This window comes from Petaurus breviceps, unplaced genomic scaffold, assembly GCF_028583685.1.
Source record: "Petaurus breviceps papuanus isolate PSGF00001 unplaced genomic scaffold, PetGlider_PUasm1.0 173, whole genome shotgun sequence".
Classification (NCBI taxonomy): domain Eukaryota; kingdom Metazoa; phylum Chordata; class Mammalia; order Diprotodontia; family Petauridae; genus Petaurus; species Petaurus breviceps.
In genome coordinates, this window is record NW_027185759.1 from 13,702,398 (window position 1) to 13,724,688 (window position 22,291).

At 38.5% G+C, this 22,291-nt stretch overlaps 1 long non-coding RNA gene across 1 annotated transcript in view; it reads right to left on the bottom strand.

Annotated features, from left to right (window-relative positions):
* Positions 1-785: 785 nt before the first annotated feature.
* The window catches only part of LOC138157847 (uncharacterized), a 107,113-nt gene continuing 85,607 nt past the window's right edge, over positions 786-22,291 (bottom strand). The window contains exon 4 of the long non-coding RNA XR_011167478.1: positions 786-2,066. This is a non-coding gene — a long non-coding RNA (uncharacterized lncRNA). The remainder of the gene's footprint in view (positions 2,067-22,291) is intronic.

A 22,291-nucleotide genomic window follows, 5' to 3' on the forward strand; every position in this document is an offset into this window, starting at 1 on the left:
ACAAGAACCACACAAAATGATGAAGTATAGATGCATGGTAATCTGCAGCATAGGATGGAAGGGTCACATCTTTGAGTTCACAGATGCATCAAAATGCCAGGGTAAGAAAATAATCATTGGGAAGCAGCTCTTATTCTGTTTTCTCAAATATAAGAAGGTATACTAAGTTTATCAATATGTGATTTCTTTTCTAGTATAGGAAACGTGCTGTGGGAAGTTGCTCTACCAAGGAAAATAACGACCCATCTATGGTTTGATAGCTAAGTCCTAGGGAGATGCAGACAAAGTACAAAGGAATCACCAGGGTGTTAACAATCACCTAGAGGGGACAGAGGTGGGATCCAAAGCCCCAGCCTTCCCGATTCTCAGTCCAGAATTATCCACTCTCTATCCAATCTGTCCCTCTCCATTTATGAAAGACCTGTACAATTGGTGCACTCATATTTAGTTGACAACATATGGTTCTGTACATAAAATGGAATCTTAAATTTAACAAAATCATTCCATTATAGTAAAAAGGGAACTGCCTCTCTTTCATATGTTGCAAAACATAGTTATTTATCCCAAGTAAAACCAAATGAGAAAGTCAATGCTGACTATGCCATTTTCTAACAGGATTTGCTGTAAAAGTCTATGTTCACAAATCCTAGGCATGCTTTCCTAACAGAGCACTGACCCTCATTCTCTGTCTCAGGAAGGCTGTGATGTTGCTATTCTTATAGTCATTTTCTGCCTTGTCTTTTCCTATTCAGAACTAGGCCTCTTAAGCTGAACAACATCTAAAAAGGTGTCATTAAAGATGGAAGAGAAGCTTTCATAAAGGTTTTAGTAGGTCAAAAAAAATTGCATGACCTTCCTCCTGACCCAAACCTTACCAACAAAAGGTAAGTTTTCCATTCAAACTAAATGAAATGGATTTTTTAAGTTAAAAGAGACACTGAGAAAAAGAAAAATCTGGTCTAAGTATTCAGATGATAGAGGAATGAAGACCAGAGATGATCAGCCTTAGCTCTCCATTAGCTGTATCATAGCATTATATTTTATTGTCATGATCCTCCAGCTAAAATGTTTGTGTGAAATGGCTCGTAACTGTGCCTAACTAATGTGTTGGTTATATTTCTTCATATAATGTAGGGTGAAGAATTATGCTATCAAATTTTATTCCCTCCCCCTCCAAAAAAAAATTACCAAAACCAAATAAACTTACAAAGAAAATCAGATCATTCTTCATCAATTTAGTCATCTGTCCACTTCATACAAATATAAGGTGCTTTCCTTGACTGAATTACAATCCTTTCCTATGGATTATTTTTGTTCCCCTGTGTATTGTGGCTCAACATAAGGCACTTTTCATTCTAGGATTCTAATGAAAAGGTTTAGATCAATTTCAATGTGTCGAGCATTACTATCTCACTTTGGGGTTTCTGTCCCCAGTCCTTAGGAAACAGTGTGGGGTGACAGTAGGTAAAGAACTTATCTTGGACTTAGGAAGCTCTAAGTTTAAGTCCTATCTCTAGTACCTAAGGACTGTGCAAACCAGGGCAAGTCACAAATCTCTTGGCACACTAGGCAATGCTCTAAGACTACGAGAGGTTACCTGATGGATTCTTAATAAATGTTTCTTGAATTGATTTATATAATGGAGGCACATCCTTGAACCCATATTTAAAAACATGACTCCTAAGGCAATTATTTTTCTATTGTATTGGCCTACTTTTGTTCTGTGTGTATACGTATGCATGTATATGTATACCTATACATATGTGTCTATGTATACCTACACATATGTGTCTATATGTGTATGTACTCCGTATTGGGAAAAAAATATGGGAAGCCTATTCCTGAGAGACCCTTGATATTGTATCATGGAAGTATCCTGAAGAAATGTTGTTTCATGTATAGACATTCTGTAATTGGTTCCAAGTGGTGGACTGCCTTCACTGATTGGTTGTGTCTACAGAAGTAAAGCTGTAGGTTCTTTCCCAAGGACATCATTGACCCATTGACCTTGGCATTCCTTGCTTGGCGAACGTCTGCTACTGGTTTGACATCTCTTCTGACAGCTTCTGGGAAAAGAAAATAAATAAATGGTATAAGAGGAGAGGCCTTGGGCCCTCTCCCATGTGCCAACTCATGACCCTGTGGAAATGGGGCTCTATAACTGCCTTAGCGTTCCTTTGTGGCTTTCTTTTAGGTGGAGGAATCAGAGGTTGTCATCATGGAAATTTCCAAAATCAAGAGATGAAGCTGTTCAGGTGTCTGGGTATTTAGGTCTCCGGGGGTCCAGGAATCAAGTCTGTGCTGGGTTTCGTGACTAGACTAGCATTAATGCCCTAGGGATATAGAGGAGCTACTTTGTGCACCCATTCCAGTGACAGATAAATTAAGGATTCATCTTGCAGTCATACCACACCTGGACATGAACTTGATAAAACCAAGTCTATGCAAAAATGACTCTGCCTCAACTTACTTGGTTCATAGATCAAGGTGGTATAGGGAATGTGCCCTAAAACTGTTGGGGAGGGTCTGTTTACAGTTTCAAAATCAAAGTAAAAATCTCTTTCTTAAAACCCAATTGATGGTAAATGGTTCAGTGGAACTGGAATGCTGGTCATTATGGACTAACTATGGCAAGTAGCTGAGTCGTGCAATAGAGCACTGGGCCTGGCATCAGGAAGACCTGAGTTCTAAACTTCCCTCAGACATTTACTGGTTGAATGACCTTGGGCAAGTCACTTAACCTCAGTTTTCCTCAGTTGCCCCCAAAGCAAAATGGAGATCACGATAGCAGGGCTATCATGAAGGCTGTTGGGAGGATCAAATGAGATAATATTTGTAACACACTTAGCACAGAACCTGGCACCCAGTAAGTACTAGATAAACACTAACAATTGTTATGGGGGGGAGGGACAGGAATATAACCAGGAGGTGTTTGAGCTGATGGCATTAGAGAAGGAAAACTCATTAAAAACTACAAGGAAAATGTAGAAGCCTGCTTCTGTGATAGTGAGCTGAGAGACAGACCAGGCAAGTGTACTTGATACATATACTTATGACAGTCGGTGTGCATAAATGTGTGTGTGCGTGTGTGTCTGTGTGCATAAACGTGTGTGTGTCTGTGTGCATAAACATCTGTGTGCATGTGTGTGTATGTGTGGTATGTGTGTCTGTGTGCACAAACGTGTGTGTGCATAAACATGTGTGTGCGTGTGTGTGTGTGCACCAAATGACTTCCTTCACGGTTTATACAAAGAGATGAATATTGATGAATAGAGGCACTACTGCTGAGCATTTTCTGGGACATTTTCAAGCATGGATGTTCTCAGAGACCAAGGCAGCTCCAGGTTTGGAGAGTTGACCTCTCTATGTCAGGGTCAACTAGTTATTTAAGGCCAAGCCTAGCCTATGAGAGGGGACCAAAATTTGGTGTCTCCACTGAAAAGAGAGAAATATTGTATCACTTGGTTTGAAAGCAAGGAGAAAAGTCTTAAACAAGCCAGGCAAGTAGATGTGGGGAAAACCCTGATGTTGCCACTGGAACTCATAGGTGATGGGGTGATAGAATTAGAATTGGAAGGAACTTTATCAGGCCAGCAAGTCCACCCTCCTCATTTTAGAGAAGAAAGAAATAGAATCAAAAGGTCAAGTCACACAATTAGCAAGTGTCTAAGGTAGGATTTGCACTCGGTTCTCTCTGACTCAAAGCATAGTGCTACATGCACTTTACCACCCAGCTTCCTCTTCAACATGAATTAAAGTCTTCCTGTAATCTTCTCAAGTCACTGTGATAAATATAAACCTTCTTCAGTGTTATTTAAGGCAATAAACACTAGTCCTTGCTACATGCAAGCATCTATTAGGCACTGAGGGTACAAAGAAATCTAGTGGGTATTTACAAGATGCATACAGGCATTAGGACCAACTTTGGAGGAATTGATAATAATTCTATAATTTGACGAGCAAACATATATACACACATATGTATAAATACATAGATATACACAATCATGTATATATGTATATATACGTATATAACATAAATAAAAATAATTGGATAACACCGAGAGGATTGAGAAAGATCTGAACTGAGCTTGGAAGGAAAGTCGATATTCCAAGAGCAGAGATGATATGAGAGAGCAGAGAACAGAGCCTCTCATTGTGGGTTCTGGGTTCTTTTTCCAGCACAGCTATTCCCAGATGAGCTCAGAAGGCCTCTGAACTCTGACATCCTGGGATCCTAGAATGCTGTGAGAACATTTACAGTCGCAGTGTTCTTCCAGCAGCATCCACTACAAGCACACTTCAGCATTATTCTGTGACATTAGAACTGGGGAAATAATGGGTAATTATGAAACAGCAGAGTAGGTAAAAAATAAATTGGATTTTAAAAATTTGTTCAGATATAAGAGTCTGAGCTGTTAATAGCAATAGAGCTGGGTGAACATGCTTTATAATGCATGCTAGATAGCTCACCTTGACTAATTAGGAAATTCAGAAAAAAAATTTTAAATTGAGAGCTGTGCTTTAAGGCATTACTGAATGTTCTAGTAGAACAAAAGAAAGACTGGAGCCTCTGAGGAAATGACCAGCGTGGTACATTAAGAAGAAAGAGAAAGCAAAGAGTGTAGAATTCTCTGAGCTTAAGAAGGACCAACCTTCAAAAAGAAAAAGAAGAAAAACCAGTGAAAACACATAGCGGCAAGGAGAGCTGGAAGAAGAATGTGATGTCCAAGGCCACAAGACAAAAAGAGATCCTTTCATGGAAAGGCCAGGATAGGCACCCTTAAAAGCCGGGAGACATGGTTCCTTTGGTTGTGACTTGCTATGTTTTAAGTTCATCTAAAATAGGGGTTCTTACCCTTCTTTTGCCATGGACCACTTTGGTCATCCAGTGAACCCTACGGACCCCTTCTAAGAGTAACCTTTTTGATGTATGAAATGCTGAATACAAAAGAAACCAATTAGTAAATGGAAATGCAGTTTTCAATTTTTTTTCTAACTTCACAAAATATCCATTGATTTAAAAATGCTTGAAACCAAGCTGGGGAGTCCAAAGTCTTCTCCTTCAGAGTTCAACATTATTTTCAATGAAATCCAGCAGTGTTTTGGAATGGAAAGGGCACTCCACTTTGAAGTCTGGGATTTGTGACTGGGGCCAACCCATTTTTGTTCTAGGTCTTGGTCTCCTCCTTTGAATGTGGTAGGGGCTGCGGGGAAGGGTTGAACTAAAATATCTCAGATTCCTGCATTTTTTTTCTAGCTCCAAAATTCTCATCCTGGAACTCTGGTTCAGAATTTCTTGACTTCTCTAACTAATTCTGGTGAAGCTAACGGTTTACAATAGATCTTCCCTTTAAGCATTCTTTGAGCTGAAAATCAATGGCATCATCTATTCTTCTAGTTTATATATAAGAGATGAAGCATGGCTGTTAAGGAAGCAAGGAGTCAGGGATTTTCCCTAGCCAAGAATCTAGCAGATGTGTGTATGGTAGCATTGCCTTCTGCCCCTTTGGTTATTTCTCTGCATGTCCTGAGAATGTGGGGGAAGCTCCTGGAAGGGAGGACCAAAGTGGCATTCTGTATTATTGGCACCTGGAGAGCTCTTAGCCTCTTATCCCCCCCCGGGTCATGTGTACTCTGCCTTCCTGTTTTATGTCCTAATGGTGAGTAAATTACACGTATTTTCCCCTCTAGGGAGCTGCCATTCACCATGGGGGGGGGGAATTCTGATTCAAGACGATTGGGTAAAATTCTCTGAATAACACCCATTACACAGGGTTTGGAAAGAGATTGTACCTATGATTTCACTGATTTCAGCAACTCCTACCAATATAGGTATGACATCTTTTCTATAATATATAGTCTTAGTTGCCTACAGTCTCATAACTAATATGTGTCATAGGTAGCACTTGAACCTAGCTCTCAAGACCAGCTCTCTGTCCATTATGCAACATGGTCTCTAGTGAAACTCGAAAGGTATTTGGCAATCTAAAAAGTGGTAAATATTTCTGTGCAATAACGGTGGAATCAGATACAAAGCTAATGGAAAGAAACATATGTATGAATAATTCTCATCCGTGGATATTTTTTAAATCACTTTGGAATGTAATTTAGTTAAATTTGAATGCAGAGATTTTGACATTCTAGGAATTCACAGGCACAAATTCAAACCAAATTAATTAAGACACATACACACACATGCACATGCTACAAAGGCCTAAATCAGAGGGACCTTGGGATTTCTTCATCTGCCTAATTTTCCCTGCTCTCAGCTGTTCACTGCTTTCCATTCCCTTTCACAATAAACAGCATCACTTATTGGCTTTATGGGTAAGCATTAACCTTAGCAGCACTTTTCTCGTTGCCTCTGGTTACTAGACAGGAGGTTCATAGCTTTCCCAGGTATGATAATTAAGGAGAGAGATAATTAAGTGGTCTGACTTAAATAGACTTCCTTAACAGTCTTGATTTGGCCATATACTAGAGCAAGAGCAAAAAGAGTCAGTCATGGTGTCAACAAAGGACTTCAGCAGAGAGATAATGAAAACAAATCTGAAGTGGGGCTTATCCCAGCTGAGTCATTGTGGCCGTGTGTGTGGGTCCACATATAGACACACATATAGACACACACACATGTATATACACATATACCCACATACATACATATACCCACATACACGTATCTCTGTGCATATATGTGTGTGACATATATATACACATGTTTGGCTTAATTTTTCTGTTTGACTTAATAAAGATTTTAAGTGAAGATAGAATATTTTAGGTAATGAGTCAAGACCTTTTTTGATATTAGAACACAAGAAGAAAATAAAAGACATTTCTTTAAGCATTTGGAGACAAGCAAATATTTTCTCACTAAGTGAGTCTCAGGTCAAGGACAAGAATCTTTTCCTATTTGAAGGATGTGGAGTGAAATCTTGGATTGTGTGTGTGCATATGTGCATGCTCTTTAAGCTTTTCAAAGCCCTTTGTTTTCCCCCTTTTAATATATTTCATTTATTTAAATGGGTCCCAATTACATATAAAGGAAAATTAACATTTTTTTTAAATTTTGAGGTCCAAATTCTCTTCTCCCCGCCCCTTCCTCCTCTTGGATAAAGCAAGCAATTTGATATTGATTTTACATGTGATGTAATATAAAACATATTTCCAGATCAGATGTGTTGCAAAAGAAATACACAAGACAAAAACAACAACAACAAAAAAATCCAAAACTTAAAAGTATGCTTTTATCTGCATTCGGATTTATTAGTTCTCTTTCTGGAGGTGGGTAGCATTTTTCATAATGGGTCCTTTGGAATTGTCTTGGATCACTCTTTTATTCGGCATAGCTAAGTCTTCCACAATGGGTCATCCTTACAGTATTGCTATTACTGTACATGATTTTCTCCTGGTTCTGCTCACTTCACTTTACGTGAGTTCATAAAAAGTCTTCCCAGGTTGTTTTTTTTTTTTTTTACATCTCAGACATCATAATATTTAACTGCCAGTGTTGAATTATTATTTTTTGGTAACTCATTTAATTTCAAATGCAGTATATATGTCTATCTCTACATATACATATACATATACATGCTTTTGGTTAAATTGTGTTTTACTTGAAAAGAGGGAAAAACAGATTTTAAATTTAATCCCAGCTTTTCCTGGGCTTTATTAATGCAGCACATAGTGTGTCTTGTATAGCTCTATTTCTCAGTGATGAGACTTGGTTTCAATTAGAGGTTTTTCCCAGATGTTCACAGCTGTCCTGGTACAATTCAAATTTGACTTTCAGAAGGCTAGAACTATAAATAGGAAGAATTGGAAAGCTGGAGTACAAAGTCAAGACCACTCTCAAGGCTGGTGTCTAGCAAAATTTGGCAAATCTACAACACCAGACACTGATTGAGTGTACGAGTAATTATTCCTGGGGGTGGGCAGGATATGAGTTCAATTAGTGAAACACACAATTTCTGTGCCCTCGGCTAATTGCATACCCAAAATCACATGAGCTAAATGAGAAACTTCCTTTGTCAGTCTGACCCACAGTGGACTCAACAAACTCTTGCTCCAGAAATTCTATATTAGTTCAGCCCTTGCCAAACTCAATTGGGATTGCAAGAGCCCAAGAATCTGTCAGGATGTTAAATTAGCTTACTTAGCAGCACAGAGTCACTGGAATCCCCATTCCTCAGGATATAGAACTCAAGATATCCAACAGGAGGCCCAGGTGGGGGAATCTAGGGAACATTATTCCTAACTGACATTTGCTTTGGGCTTGAAGGAGTTTGTAAAGCACTTGACAGGATTATCTCATTAGAACCTCATTATCCAAGACTTCACATAAATACAGTTTAGGGTTAGGAATTAAACCCTTGATTTCATCCCTACAAGAAACTCTCTCTACCCATGTAGGTATTTGCCATAATCCCTTCCACATTTAGTTTTTGAGAGTTGCCTAAAGTACTGAGAAATGAAGAGAATTGCTAAATGGTCACACAACTGGCAGGTGTTATAATTTTATGGATAAAAATATTAATAATAAAGAACAGAAAAGTTATCCCCTTCTTCCTCTCCTCTCCTTTCTTCTCCTCTCCCCTTCCTTCCTTCCTTCCGTCCTTCCTTCCTTCCTTCCTTCCTTCCTTCCTTCCTTCCTTCCTTCCTTCCTTCTTTCCTTCCTTCCTTCCTTCTTTCCTTCCTTCCTTCCTTCTTTCCTTCCTTCCTCCCTTCCTCCCTTCCTCCCTTCCTCCCTTCCTTCCTTCCTTCCTTCCTTCCTTCCTTCCTTCCTTCCTTCCTTCCTTCCTTCCTTCCTTCCTCCCTTCCTTCCTTTCCTTTCTTCCTCTCTCTCTTTCTTTCTTTTTCTTTCCTTCTTCTCTCCTTTTTTCCCTTCCTGTTTATCTTTACCAAGTTAAATGGTAGACCTTCCTGGTCAGAAAGGGTTTTTTTTAATAGTTTATTATTCTATCTATGAACAACATGCACAAATGTTCATGTTCTCAGAACTTGACTCTAACATTGTTCTGGAGGAAGGAAGGGGAACTGAGGAGAGTGCTCAAGGACAGAACTATCTGGAATAAGCATTTAATGGTTTGGTTTTAAGAGTCTTCATGAATTTAATAAGAATTGCTGAAGCATAATGTGGGGAAAATGCTTGCTGAAACAGTGATCATTTGAAAAAGCTTTAAATTTAAATCTCTATGGGATCAAGTGGAATGTGTTTAAGACACAATAAGCCTAGAAGGCCACTTTATATTTATCATTACCAACATAATCTTCACCATCACCACTGTGTTTATTTGTAAATTCCTTTAGAGATGGTACATTTAGGGCAAAATTCTATACTGGGCTTGGAACTCTTTCTAGCAAATCAGAGGACTCTACATTTTTTTTACAATTAAGCATTCTATCAGTTAAAAAAATCAACATGTGATACAGTATTTGTATATGCATTTAAAAATTGTATACATTTATTAGAGCACTAATATTATGTGTGTCAAAAATCTTGAAAGGCAGTGTGGCATAGTGCATAAAGAACTCTTCTCCCAGCTAGGAAGATCTGACTTTAAGGTTCTCCTCTGACACAGTTGGGCTGCAGAAACATCACAGCTGTTGTTCCAGGCAGTAGTCTAAACCTTCCAAGTTACAGAGAAGGTTCTGATCTACATCAGAAGAGGGAGTTTTCTCCTTTGGAAGTTCTCATCATCAGTTCTCCAGTGTGTTCATGTCAGGACCACTTTACTCTTAAAAAAATATTGAGGAATTCCCCACCTTCCAAAAATGCTTCTGTTTATATTAGTTATATCTAGTGATATTTACCATATTGGAAATGAAAACATCTTAATATTATTATAGGCAGCTAGGTGGTGCTGTCGATAGAGTGTTGGGCCTAGAATGAGGAAGATTCATCTTCCTGGGTTTAAATCCAGCTTCATACATATTCTAGCTGCATGCCCCTGAGAAAGTCACTTAACCCTTTTTGCCTTAGTTTCTTCATCTGTAAAATGAGCTGGAGAAGTAAATCACAAACCACTCCAGTATCTTTGCCAACAAAATCCCAAATGGGGTGACGAAGAGTTGGACATAATTGAACAACAACAACAAAAGTATTATTGTGAAGATAGTTTGGACTTTGTGTACCCCCTGAAAGAGTCTCAGACACCCCCAGGGTTCCCTATACCGCCTTTTGTTTTATATCAATGAAATTACAAGATCAGCTCATAAAACCTACACAAGAATAGAAAAGTTAAAAGATGAACATTTTAAAAATGAATAATATTTAATTCTAGAGGCAAAGGGGAGCCACTGGAGTTTATTGAATAAAGTAGTAATGTTTTTAGTCCTGGCTTTCAGAAAATCACAGTGTTAACTGTGTGGAGAATAAATTGGAAATGGAGATATTTCCGAGAGGGAGACCAATTGGGAAGTTATTTCTGTAGTTCAGACAAGAGGTAATGAGGACCAGTAATAAGGCCATGGCTATGTGAATGGATAGAAGGGGAGAAAATAAAACTTTTCTAAAATTGGGGTGTTTGCTTTCTGGCTCTGAGACAAACACAGTGGAAAGCTTCAAAATCCAATAACCTCTCGAAAGGTATAGTATTTAAGTGATGACAAATGCTGTCATCCTAATAGACTTAGTACATGGGATGCTTAGCATAATGCCTACACGAAGTGTTGCTTAACAAAACCTGCTTGACTGACTGACCAACTAACCAACCTGTATGCTTGATGTCAAAAAGCAAACACAAATTGATATTTTTCCTCTTTCAAAGTCAGGAGATTTGGACAAAGAAAAAGACAACCTGAATTTGACAATGACCAGATCATTTAAATTTGATGTTTCAGATTCAGAAAGGGTAGAGAGGTGGGCACAGAATGCTGGGATGTCAGAATTGCAAAGGTCTTTGGAAATTATCTTCTCCCTCCATGTCTTTTTATAGAGAAGAAGAAAAAAAAAATCCCAATGAAGAGAAAGGACTGGCTCATGTTCACACAGAATTGGTAGAGCCAAGGCTTAAACCTAGACCCAATATTTTTTTTTCTGCTACAGCACACTATCTCTCATTTTGGAGCTGAATCAGAATTTTTCTTTCTTAAAAATTTCTTCTGGGCAAAAGCAATAAGATTTTAGTCTACCCTGGATGTAAGGTGTATAAAAATCAAGAAAATCACTGCATTGGAAATTGCTTTTCCTATTTTATTTCATCCCTAGAATTTAAAGTTAGAAATTGAAGTCAAGTCTAGAAAATAATATTGCAATAGCACTACAAGGTTGAGAATTTACTGAGGTAGGTAAACTTTAGATAATAGAATTTCTCTTTTTCCAATAAAATCGTACATCTTAACTTTGACAGACTTGGGTCCCAGACTATTTTTCTTACATTTGCCACCAATGCTTCTAAAGAAGTAAACTAAAATAAATTAAAATTTCATTTGACAAGATTTTCATATACAGAATTTTAATAGTTTTCAAATCACCCAAATAAAGAAATAGCAGATAAAAAAAAATAAGCAAAGGAATGCTGTTTTTAAACACCAAGAATTTGCTTTGTGATTCAAAGTAAACCACCTTGCAAGTAACCTATGCTTTCAATTATATCTGTCCATTTGTTTTCCTTAGAAGATTGATTTAATAGTCACAACCACAGACTTTTTGTAGGTCAAACACAATAATGCTTCACTTATCTGGAGTTCATTCATTATGTGAGCTCTATTAACAAAACACACAAGCAAAAAACAAGAAAAAAGATAATATGGTTTTGAGTAGCTAAAACTGATGAAGACTGTTTCTGTGAGTATTGCTAGAATGGAGATGACATCTAGGTGGCACTGTAGTGGATAGAGTGCTGGGCCTAGAGTCACACTTTAAATCTGGTCTCAGACTCTTCTACCAGTGTGACCTGGGGCACTTACAATTAGTCACCTCAGTTTCCTCATTTGTCAAATGATACAGACAAGGAAATGGCAAACCACTCTAGTATCTCTGCCAAGAAAATCCTAAATGAAGTTATAAAAAGTCTGGATATGATTGAAAACAACTGAACAGGGGGGTGGAGTCAAGATGGCACAGTAGAAGCAGGACCTCCCCTGGGCTCCGGCTTCCACCTTCCCCAATCCATGTAAAACGGGCCTGTAAAAAAACTTTGGAGCTTCAGAACCCACAAAATGACACACATAAGCTAACCTCCTGCTGAAGACAGCCCAGCAGGCCGGCAGGAATCAGCCAGCCCAGCGCTCTGGGAGCCGAACCCAACCCCATTCCAAGGCTTTAGCCCCAGGGTGGGTCTGACCAGCCACTGGCTGGAGGGACTGCAGATCAGCAGCAGCTGTGGCTCTTTCCAGATTTATCAACACACAGATGCAAAGGACAAAGTGAGAGGTCACTGCAGTCTGGACTTTGGGACCAGTAAGTAAGAGAGCCTGGCTTTTGCCCCCAGAGTGAGAAGCTGGTGAGACACCAGCACAGCAAGCCAGCACCACATGGAAGCTTCAGCTCCTGGCCTGCAGAGTGTAGAGGGACCAAGCACAAGTCTGAGGGGTAATAGCTCTTGCTTTAACCTTCTTGAATATGGATTACAGTCTAGGGTGGAGGTCCTGGGGTGTGTGTCCAGCTTGCCAGAGCATGTGGAGACCTCAGAGAGGGCACCCATCTAATACCTCTGGCAGCTGAGAAAACCCTAGTGTTTGGGACGAAAGCTCCCCTGTCTGGTGGCAGAGTCCTACTGTGGCAAAAAGTCCAGGGATCAAGTGACTAAGAGGTGACATGACCAGGCAAAGGAAACAAAGCAGACAGAAGATTCCAACATTAGAATCCTATTTGGGAGACAAAAAGGAGCAAAGCATGGAACAGGAGGAAGACAGTGAAGTCAGAACTCCTGCACCAAAAGCTTCAAAGGAAAAGACGAGCTGGTTACAGACCATAGAGGACCTTCAGAAGCAGATAAGACAAGTGGAGGAAAAACTGGGAAGAGAAATGACAACAATGCAAGAAAATTATGAAATGAGGGTCAACAGCCTGACTGAGGAAAATACCACCTTAAAAAACAGACTAACTGAAATGGCAAAAGAAAAAAGGCAATGGGGAGAAGAATGCCTTAAAAAGCTGAATTTGCCAGATGGAAAAAGAATCTCAAAAGCTCAATGAGGAGAATCATAACTTCAGAATTAGATTGGAGCAAATGGAATCTAATGATTGATGAGAAATCAAGATGCTATTAAACAGATCCAAACAAATGAAAGAATAGAAAGCAATTTGAAATATCTTTTGAAAAACCTCTGACCTGGAAAATAGATCCAGGAGAGATAATTTAAAAATTATTGGACTACCTGAAAGCCATGATCAAAGTAAGAACCTAGAAATCATCCTCCAGGAAGTTCTCAAAGAAAACTGCTCTGATATTTTAGAACCAGAGGGCAAAATAGAGGTTGAAAGAATCCACTGATCACTTCCTGAAAAAGATCCCAAAAAGAAAACTCCTAGGAATGTTATAGTCAGGTTCTGGAATTCCCAGATTAAGGAGAGAATATTAAAAGCAGCCAGGAAGAAACAATTTAAATATTATGGAAACGCCATCAGGATAACCCAGGATTTGGCAGCTTCTACACTGAGGGATCAAAGGGCTTGGAATGTGATATTCTGGAGGTCAAAGGAGCTGGGGTTAAGACCAAAAGTCAACCTACCCAGCAAAACTGAGTACGATGTTTCAGGGGAAAATATGGTCATTCAGTGGAATAGAGGACTTTCAAGCATTCTTGCTGAAAAAAAAAACAGAGTTGAATAGAAAACTTGACATTCAGATACAAGAAGCAAGAGAATTATGAGAAGGTAAACAGTGAAAAGAAATCATAAGAAACTTATCAAAGTCGAAATATTAAAATTCCTACATGGAAAAACGATAATTGTAACTTATGAAACTTTTCTCAGTAGTTGAAGGGAATAGAAATATATATATTTCTATATATGAGGATATATGGGCATATGAATACATATGTGAATGTGTGTATGTATGTTTACAGTTATAGATAGAGGACACAGGACCACTTTAAAAGGAAGGGATGATACTTAAAAGGTGGAATTAAGAAGTGAGAGAGGAATATAATGAGAGGAGATGGGGAGAGAGAGAATGGGGTAAACTATCTCATATAGAAGAGGCAATGGAAAATGATTACAATGGAGGGGAAGAATGGGAAGGCAAAAGGGCATGGGTCAACCTTATTCTCATTGAACATGGCTTGAGGAGGAAATGAAACACACAATAAATAGGGTATCTCACCCTCCAGGAGAGTAGTGGGGGAAGGGGATGAGATGGGAGATTATGGAAGGTAGGGCAGGCTGGGAAAGAGGGAAGTTGGAAGCACCTGCTTTTGAAAGGGATGGTATCAAAGTAGAGAACAGAACAAGTGGGAGGTGGTATAGGAAGGAGGGAAATATAGTCAGTCTTTTACAATATATCTACTATGTTATTGTTTTGCATTAGCCACATATGTAAAACCTATACTGACCTGCTTATTTTCCCAGTAAGGGTGGGAGACAAGGGAGAAAGGGAATGAATCTGGAATTCAAAGTTTTAAAATCAAATACTCAAATATATACTATTGTTAATACCATTTTACATGTAATTGGGAAATAAGATATACAGGCACCGGGGCATAGAGATCTACTGGAAAAGTCGGAAGTGGTATGGGTGAAAATATGGGAGAGAGCAGACTGGAGGAAGGGATATCCTGTGGGACTGCTATTTTGGGGTGGTGGGTAGGGGAAAAACAGGGAGAAAATTTGTAACTCAAAATCTGGTAGAAATGAATGATGTAAATCAGAAGTTAATAAAGCATTTGAAAAAAAGAAAACAACTGAACAGCACTAAAGAGATGGGGATAGAGAGGATGGAAGAAAAAAGTGAATTATTGGTGTATGCCATCACCATCCAGACCCAAATGTTTTTTTTTAACTTTTTTTTCTTTGTTATAGTGGGCAACTTATAGAAAGGTGCAATAATCCTATCAGATGAACACTACATTGGGTAACATTAGGTAAACTGATAGCAAAAGGCAGGGCCACTAAAAGCTAACTTTGAAATTTCCCTCATGTTTTGTGTGTGTGTGTGTGTGTGTGTGTGTGTGTGTGTGTGTGTGTTTGTGTATGTTGAGATGGCACGGGAACTTTGCAGGTGAGAGGGAGAGGAGAGCTATATTACCCACCAGTGTGACTTTAAATGCTAACCTTCAATGATTAACAATTCACATACAAGCTTACAAACTTAGAAAATGTCTCTGTCCATCTGTTGCTCAATTATGATAAGATGCATGACCATTCTTTCTGTCATACAAGAAACTCATTTATATAAATACACTTTTTCTTGTAGCATGGCACAGTGGAGGAAGGGCAAGACTTGGAGGGCAAGAAAGAAAGTAATGGGGTCAGGTCCTGTCTCATATACATGGTAGTTGTGTCACCATGGGCAAGTCACTTAATATCTGTATCCCAGGCTAGAATCTACAATTAGGTAGTGCTGGACCTGGAGTCAGGAAGACATCTTCATGATCTAGCCTCAGATACTTCCTAGCTGTGTGATCTCAGACAAGTCACTCCACCCTATTTGCCTCAGTTTCCTTATCTGAAAAAATGAGTTGGAGAAAGAAATAAACCATTCCAGTATATTTTCCAAGGAAACCCCAAATGAGGTGATGGAGAGTTGGACACCATTGAAAGGACTAAACAACAACAAATAGTAGCACAGACAAGTTGACAATCTCCACGATGGAAGAAGCTCCCACAATGAGAGGTACCAAAGCCAAAGAAATTAAGCTTTCCACTTTTCCTCCCCAACTCCAATTATTGTACTTTCTACATATTGAATGAATGTTAAGTTTTGGTATTCAGGGTACTCCAGTAAATACATTTAAATTATGTGTCTTTTATTTAATGAAAATAGATATGGAAAGACAGCAGATCTAAGAAAAATAAAGAATGAGAATTTGAAAGCAACTTTAATAGTAGAAAAGGAAAACCAGTGATTTCTTGATGTGTGGTACACAGCAGGTCTTAAAAATGCTGAATTGAACTAAGGCATTGAAAGACCTTGTTACAGGAAATAAATCACTACAATTTGAACAATACTTAAGTGACAACAATTATAGGAAGAAATCTTTAGACATAACAAATTAAGCCATTATAAAAGGCTTTCTGGAAATTAGCAAGTTTGCACTTACGTTTCAGCTTTTCATACCTAGTTTAATTTCACCATGGTGCATGCACCATAGATATATAGATTATTATCCTTAAAATGCTGTCTTCTCCTTAACAAGAGATGCAGTGATGCCTGCTGCAGACATTATATGTTAATTACATTTCCATCAAAAAAGAATGTGATGGCCATGACATTACCAAAGCCTTCTCTCTGAATCCATTTCATTGGGAGATTTATTAGCAAACATTTATGCTTAATGTTGAAATCAATCAATTGACTGATTCGGTTGGACTTGCCTTTGGTTGGAAAGGGTTATTAGTAAATCTTGGGGCTGCATAGCTCTTTCAACCTAGGAACTGACTTTGAAAAGAAGTGGCCTGACCCTATTTGTCTTTATCCTGTTTTTAAGGTTTGAAATTTTGATTTATGCACTATGGAAGAAACTGTGTAATAATTAAAGGGAAAACATCAAGACAGCCGCAACACTAAAAGGTGCCAGACTGTATTTTCATCACTTTATAACATGCCCCATTTCCCACATTTGTCTTCCATGGACTGGGCTGTGTTATGTGTTTAATAGGCCTGTACATAAAAGAGACACATAGGATTAAGGGGTAACAAAGAAGAAATGGACTCTTTCCATTTTGAGTGATGTACTTACCTTTCACTCTCTTGAAAAAAATTACACCATAGTCATTATTTTTGGTATGCTTTTAAAAGGCAGTTGACAACCTTAGTCTACCTGCAAGGCTTAGTTAGAAACTAGTTCCTTATGTGATTGATGGGCATGTGATTTGTTCGACGAAGACGAGAAAACCTAAATATATTGGTGACTAGCCCCAGGACGAATCTTCAAGACTGACACCTGAATCTGAGAAGCTTAAGTATTTACCTTGCATAGTGATAACAGTGGGGGGTGGGAGAGACAGCAGCGGTCATTGTAGTGATACTGTTTTTTTTTTTAATCACATGTACTTATGTGGCTACAAGCTATATCCTCCTCTATATTAAGCACTTTGAGGGCAGGGACTTCATTTTTGTCTTTTTATCCCTAAGACCAAGACGATATCTCATTGGCACATAGTGGACCCTAACTGATGACTAATCCATGTCGATTGATGATACTGATAGCAAGAGAAATAGACTCTTTTAATAGAAATATTTGTTCTCAATTTAAAACATCCTTTCAAATATATTATCACATATTGCATTTGCAAGAACACTGTGGGTATTAGGCTAGATTAGGGCATCCTTAACCTTATTTTGTGCCATTATTCTTTTGGCAGTCTGGTGAAATCTATGGACTTCTCAGAATAATGTTGGAAATGTATAGGATTACAGTGATAGCCGACTGTTGAAATAAGGAGGTACTCTTTCCCCATCCAAGTTTATAGGTGCTCCTGAGATGTATCTCTATACCCCTTGGGGGGCTATGAACAATAGGCTGACTCCCTGGGCTTTAAACTCCTTTCTAGATCTAACTGCAATCATCGTAGGATGGCAGGGAATATGAAGTCTGTACACACTTAAGTATCTACAATGTATGATGCATTATGTTAGGATCCAGTGAAGCAAAGATGAAAGCCAAGTAGTTCAAACCCTCAAAGAATTTATTTTTACTAGGACTCATGTCCCCAGTTTCTAAAACCCCAAGAGATAGCAAATCCTCATTCCTGAAAGATGGAACAGAATGCTATAGTCACTAATTAATCTTCTAATAACCAAATGTTTATGTGAGCTCCTGAAAACCTAATCTCTGGGTGGGTCTGAGCACTGTGTAACATAGACAATAGAGTGTGGAGACAGAGCTATTTCAAAGTGACATGACATAATTTTCAATCAGTGCAAGGCTAAAATGCAGATTTCATTTTAATATCCATCTAAAACTGAGCAGCCAAGCCATGAGTAAGCCTGAAGCAAGAGTCAGGGTCTTCCTTGGTTTTATTGTGAGCGCATTCTCAAGTACGAATCATAGCCACTAAAATCTGGCAAAGAGAGAAAAACACAGCAGGATTCAAGATTTTGGAGCTTCATCTGTTTGCATTTTTCATGTGTGTATTTGATATGCAAACAGCTCTTTCGGCCCTGGAACTGGGGGAGTCAAGGGGCATATGCTTCCTTATAGGAGCATTACATTCTTCCTCTCTATGTGGTTTCTCCTCTAAATTCAGCCTTTGCTTTTCTTTATCATGTGAACCATTGGTCCCAATTCCTTGGATGTTTCTTTCCTTTCTTTAATAGTATGTTTAGTTACTCAGTATTTTTTTAACATCAAAGATTTTAGCCTGCATTCTGTCCCCATTGTACTTGTCACAGTTGGATTTAGGTTGTCCCTTTTGGAATAACACTTTAATGAAGGTGAGTCATTTCCTAAGCCTATTTGTTGGATACAAATGCTCTCTGTAGATGAGGCAAATCCACCCAAGTGCTTTTATAGGCCCTCTGCTGGCTTTGGATCTTTGACAAAGGAGAATCCAAAGAAGCTTACACAAGGGAGGTTGGCAGAAACAGAAGAATTGTTCTGTTGGTTCATATCACACATGAAAATGATGGTTATATGGAGGCTAGCTTCACCCTCAGCTATAAAGGAAATGGCAGATTTTGTTCTGAATTTGGCCCCAGTCTTGTGAATCACAATGAATCAGAATATCAAATCAAAATTCAGAGGGTTAGGAATCATTTGGACGATTATCAAGCTTTATTTTCTCAGTGGGTATTCAAACTGGTGAATTACAGACAACTTTAATTTATATTAGGACTGCCTGGCTCTTATCACTTTCTCCCTGATTGCTTTAATAATACATGGGCACATTTAAGTGATCAAAGAATAGCTTGGTTTACACTTCATCACAAGTTTTGGATATGGAGGCTGACCCATTTAGAAAGACATCAGTCATTTCATTTTCCTTGAGTCAGTAGTGATGAGGTAAATGGCTTTGATCCTTCCAAATAGGTTGCTATTCACTTCATAAACTTGGACACAAAGGATTATATGAGCAGTTCCAAAAACCCATTGATGTGAACATGAATATTAGAATGATCTATTTAAAGTTATTCAAAATAAAAACAGAGCAAACTCTGAATGATTGACATTAATTGAGAACGGCAGTATAAGTGATTGAAAATCATGAATAGTCCACTTGACTGGGCCCCAAATGTTTGACAGAGAAACTTGTCACTAGGAGTTGGGGCCAAGTCATTGGGATTTTTCCAAGGACATTCTTTCTGTTGTTCTTCTGACTGGGTTAAGGTCCCAGATATGTTTCCGTGACTGTGGTTTGGCAGTTTGGGCTCACAAAACTGGGTTATAAACTTATCCTGATTGACAAGTGTAATGCCAAGCAAAGGCAACTTCCCAAGGTTCAAAATACCAGCATAGGTGCTCTCCATTTTATTCAGTGACAAATTAAGAACAAAGAGAATCAACATATAGCATAATTCAAAATACAGCATTTACCAAGTGTGAATGAATCAAGTACTACCCCACCCTTGGACATTACATTCATTTAATTAATCACAAAGTCCCTCTGCTAAATACATCTCCACCCCTAGGCTGTACATTCATTTAGTCCATCACAAAGCCCCTCTTCTCAAATGGAAATTAGTTTCCAATCATAAGTAAAGTACATTCATTTGTTCAATCACAGAGCACAAAAAGTCATAAGTTCCCCACCCTTGGAATTGAATTTACCCCAGATTTACAACAAGCTTAAGCACAGCATTTAATACCCAAAGACAGGTCTTTTCTTCATCTTGGAAAGAGGCAATCAGCAATCTTTGTTCCTGGGGAGACAAAGCTTAGCAAGGCCACGAGATACATTGCCAGTGTCTTCATTAATTCATTCTCTGTCTGCAGTCCTAGGACCCCTGAAAACATTAGCAAAACCCTCTTCCAGGATTTCAGTAAACATACAACAAGAAAATCCTTATTCAGGGCTTTTGAACCAACAGCAAGGTTCCAGAATCTCTGCAACAATAGGACTGTCCTTCACCAGTGGACAGAATTCACTCTCTGTCTGCAGAACAGTCTCAGGAGCTCTGAACTAACAGCAAGGTTCTAAGACCTCTGCAACAGCAGGACTGTCTTTCACCAGTGGACAAATCTGGCAAAACAACATCAAAACAGACAAAGTACCAGCATAATAGTCATGTCTCCTCAGTCCTTGGCAGCTCTAGGTGGCAGCTCTCAAAAGTCCTGGGCTATTCAAAGTGGCCCTTAGCAATCCTCTCAGTCTCTCTCTCCCTCCAAGGTGCTGCTTCCAAAAAAGTTCTTCTGCCTCTCTCTTTTCTTGTGTCTCTCTAAATTTACATCACCAGCTTCTCCCAGTTCATCCCTCTCTTTTCATGTCAACAAGTCCATCCCACAAGTGGGATTCACAAGCTCTGGGTTTTAACACAATCAATTTGAAAACCAAGCCAATAAGCCAATACAGGGGCATCTTTATATTCCATTACTATTACAACAAGTAAGGCAGTCTCACTTCATCTATGTTAATTCCCAAGATGTGTCACTAACCAGTTATTTACTCCCCATAATGTAGGTAAAACTTGTGCAGTATTTAAAATTGTAAACTCATAGATGGGTTAAATATATTTATATTATATATTATTTCTAAAATATATTTATAAAATACAATATTATATGTATACTTTACAAGTCAGTAGCATAGTAAACTAGGTTTGATGAAGTTTAGATATAATTTCACACATTGCAAGTCTCCAACATAACTAATATTTTATTGTTCAGGAAAGTGTCAATTATACCATTTATGAACTCCAACATAACCCACAATATGAGCTCCTTGAGGGCAGGAACATGTTCTTACCATCCTTTGTATCTCCATTGTTTATATACAGTACCAGACACATGTTGTTGTTCTTCAGTCATGTCAAACTTTTTGTGGCCCCATTTGGGGTTTTCTTGGCAAAGACACTGGAGTGCTTTGACATTTCCTTTTCTAGCTTATTTTCCAGATGAGGAACTGAGGTCAACAGGGGTAAGTATATTGCACCCAGGGTCACACAGCTAGGAAGTGTCTGAAGCCAGATTTGAACTTAGGAAAATGAGTTCCTGACTCTAGACCCAGCACTCTATCCACTGTACCACTTACCTGCCTCTATATCCCCCAGGCATATCTTATTTGACTAGTTGACTAAAATGAGGTAGAGATTAGATAATCTCTAATGTCAAGGGTATGCTCTACCCAAATCATACTAGCTTTCCATTTCATAGGTAAAATATTAGTGTGAACATCCACATCTTGGAAGTCATGCTATAAATTAGGGCTTTATTTATTGTTTTGTTGATTGTCTAGACTTAGGAAAGTGAAGCAGGAAAGCTTAATAATACAGATTGAATTTACAAATGTGTCATGCATATTTCCCCTCCCCCAAAGAACTAGGTGTTAAATCTGGGTCCAAAAGCAAGATAAAAATCAGGATGATGGAAGATGGCCTGTATGCAGTGGGAGACCTTGATTTATTTTAAGCTAAGGATCGTTCTCAGATCTCAGTTTTTCTGAGACAACACCCATTTTATGATTAAGGCTAAGTAAGAAATGAGGTTTAAAAAAGGGTCTTTTTATCTACTCAAAAAAATCAATATGGAAGGGCAAGACCCTCTAAGTTTCTCGCCAAAACAGAAACAATTGCTATTTACCCTCACTCTGAGCCATCAAAACTCAAACAAGGACAAGGTGAAGCATGGGCTGGGACCTATGGTTGGTCAATCAGTGAGAGCCAGTTATTGGGTTTAAGGCATGGTCAGGTAGTTCCATGTGAGTCCCTAAGGGTTTTATCAAAGCCTGGCTTTCCAAAATTGTATTTCAAGAAATCATCAATGAAACTACATGGGACAAAAAAGGTAATTGCCCCAGTTTTGTTTATTTGTGTTTTTTAATGATAGACTATGTAGAGGTAAAAAAAGAAAGAAATCTATCCCATAAACTCCAAGAAATCTTGTGAAGTTTAAATGATTAAAATTTGTATTCCTTTGGGAAGAACAACCACAAGTATGATTCCTTATGTAGATAGAGGGAGAGGAGGGAGGGGAGAAAGAGAAAGGAAGGAAGGAAGGAAGGAAGGAAGGAAGGAAGGAAGGAAGGAAG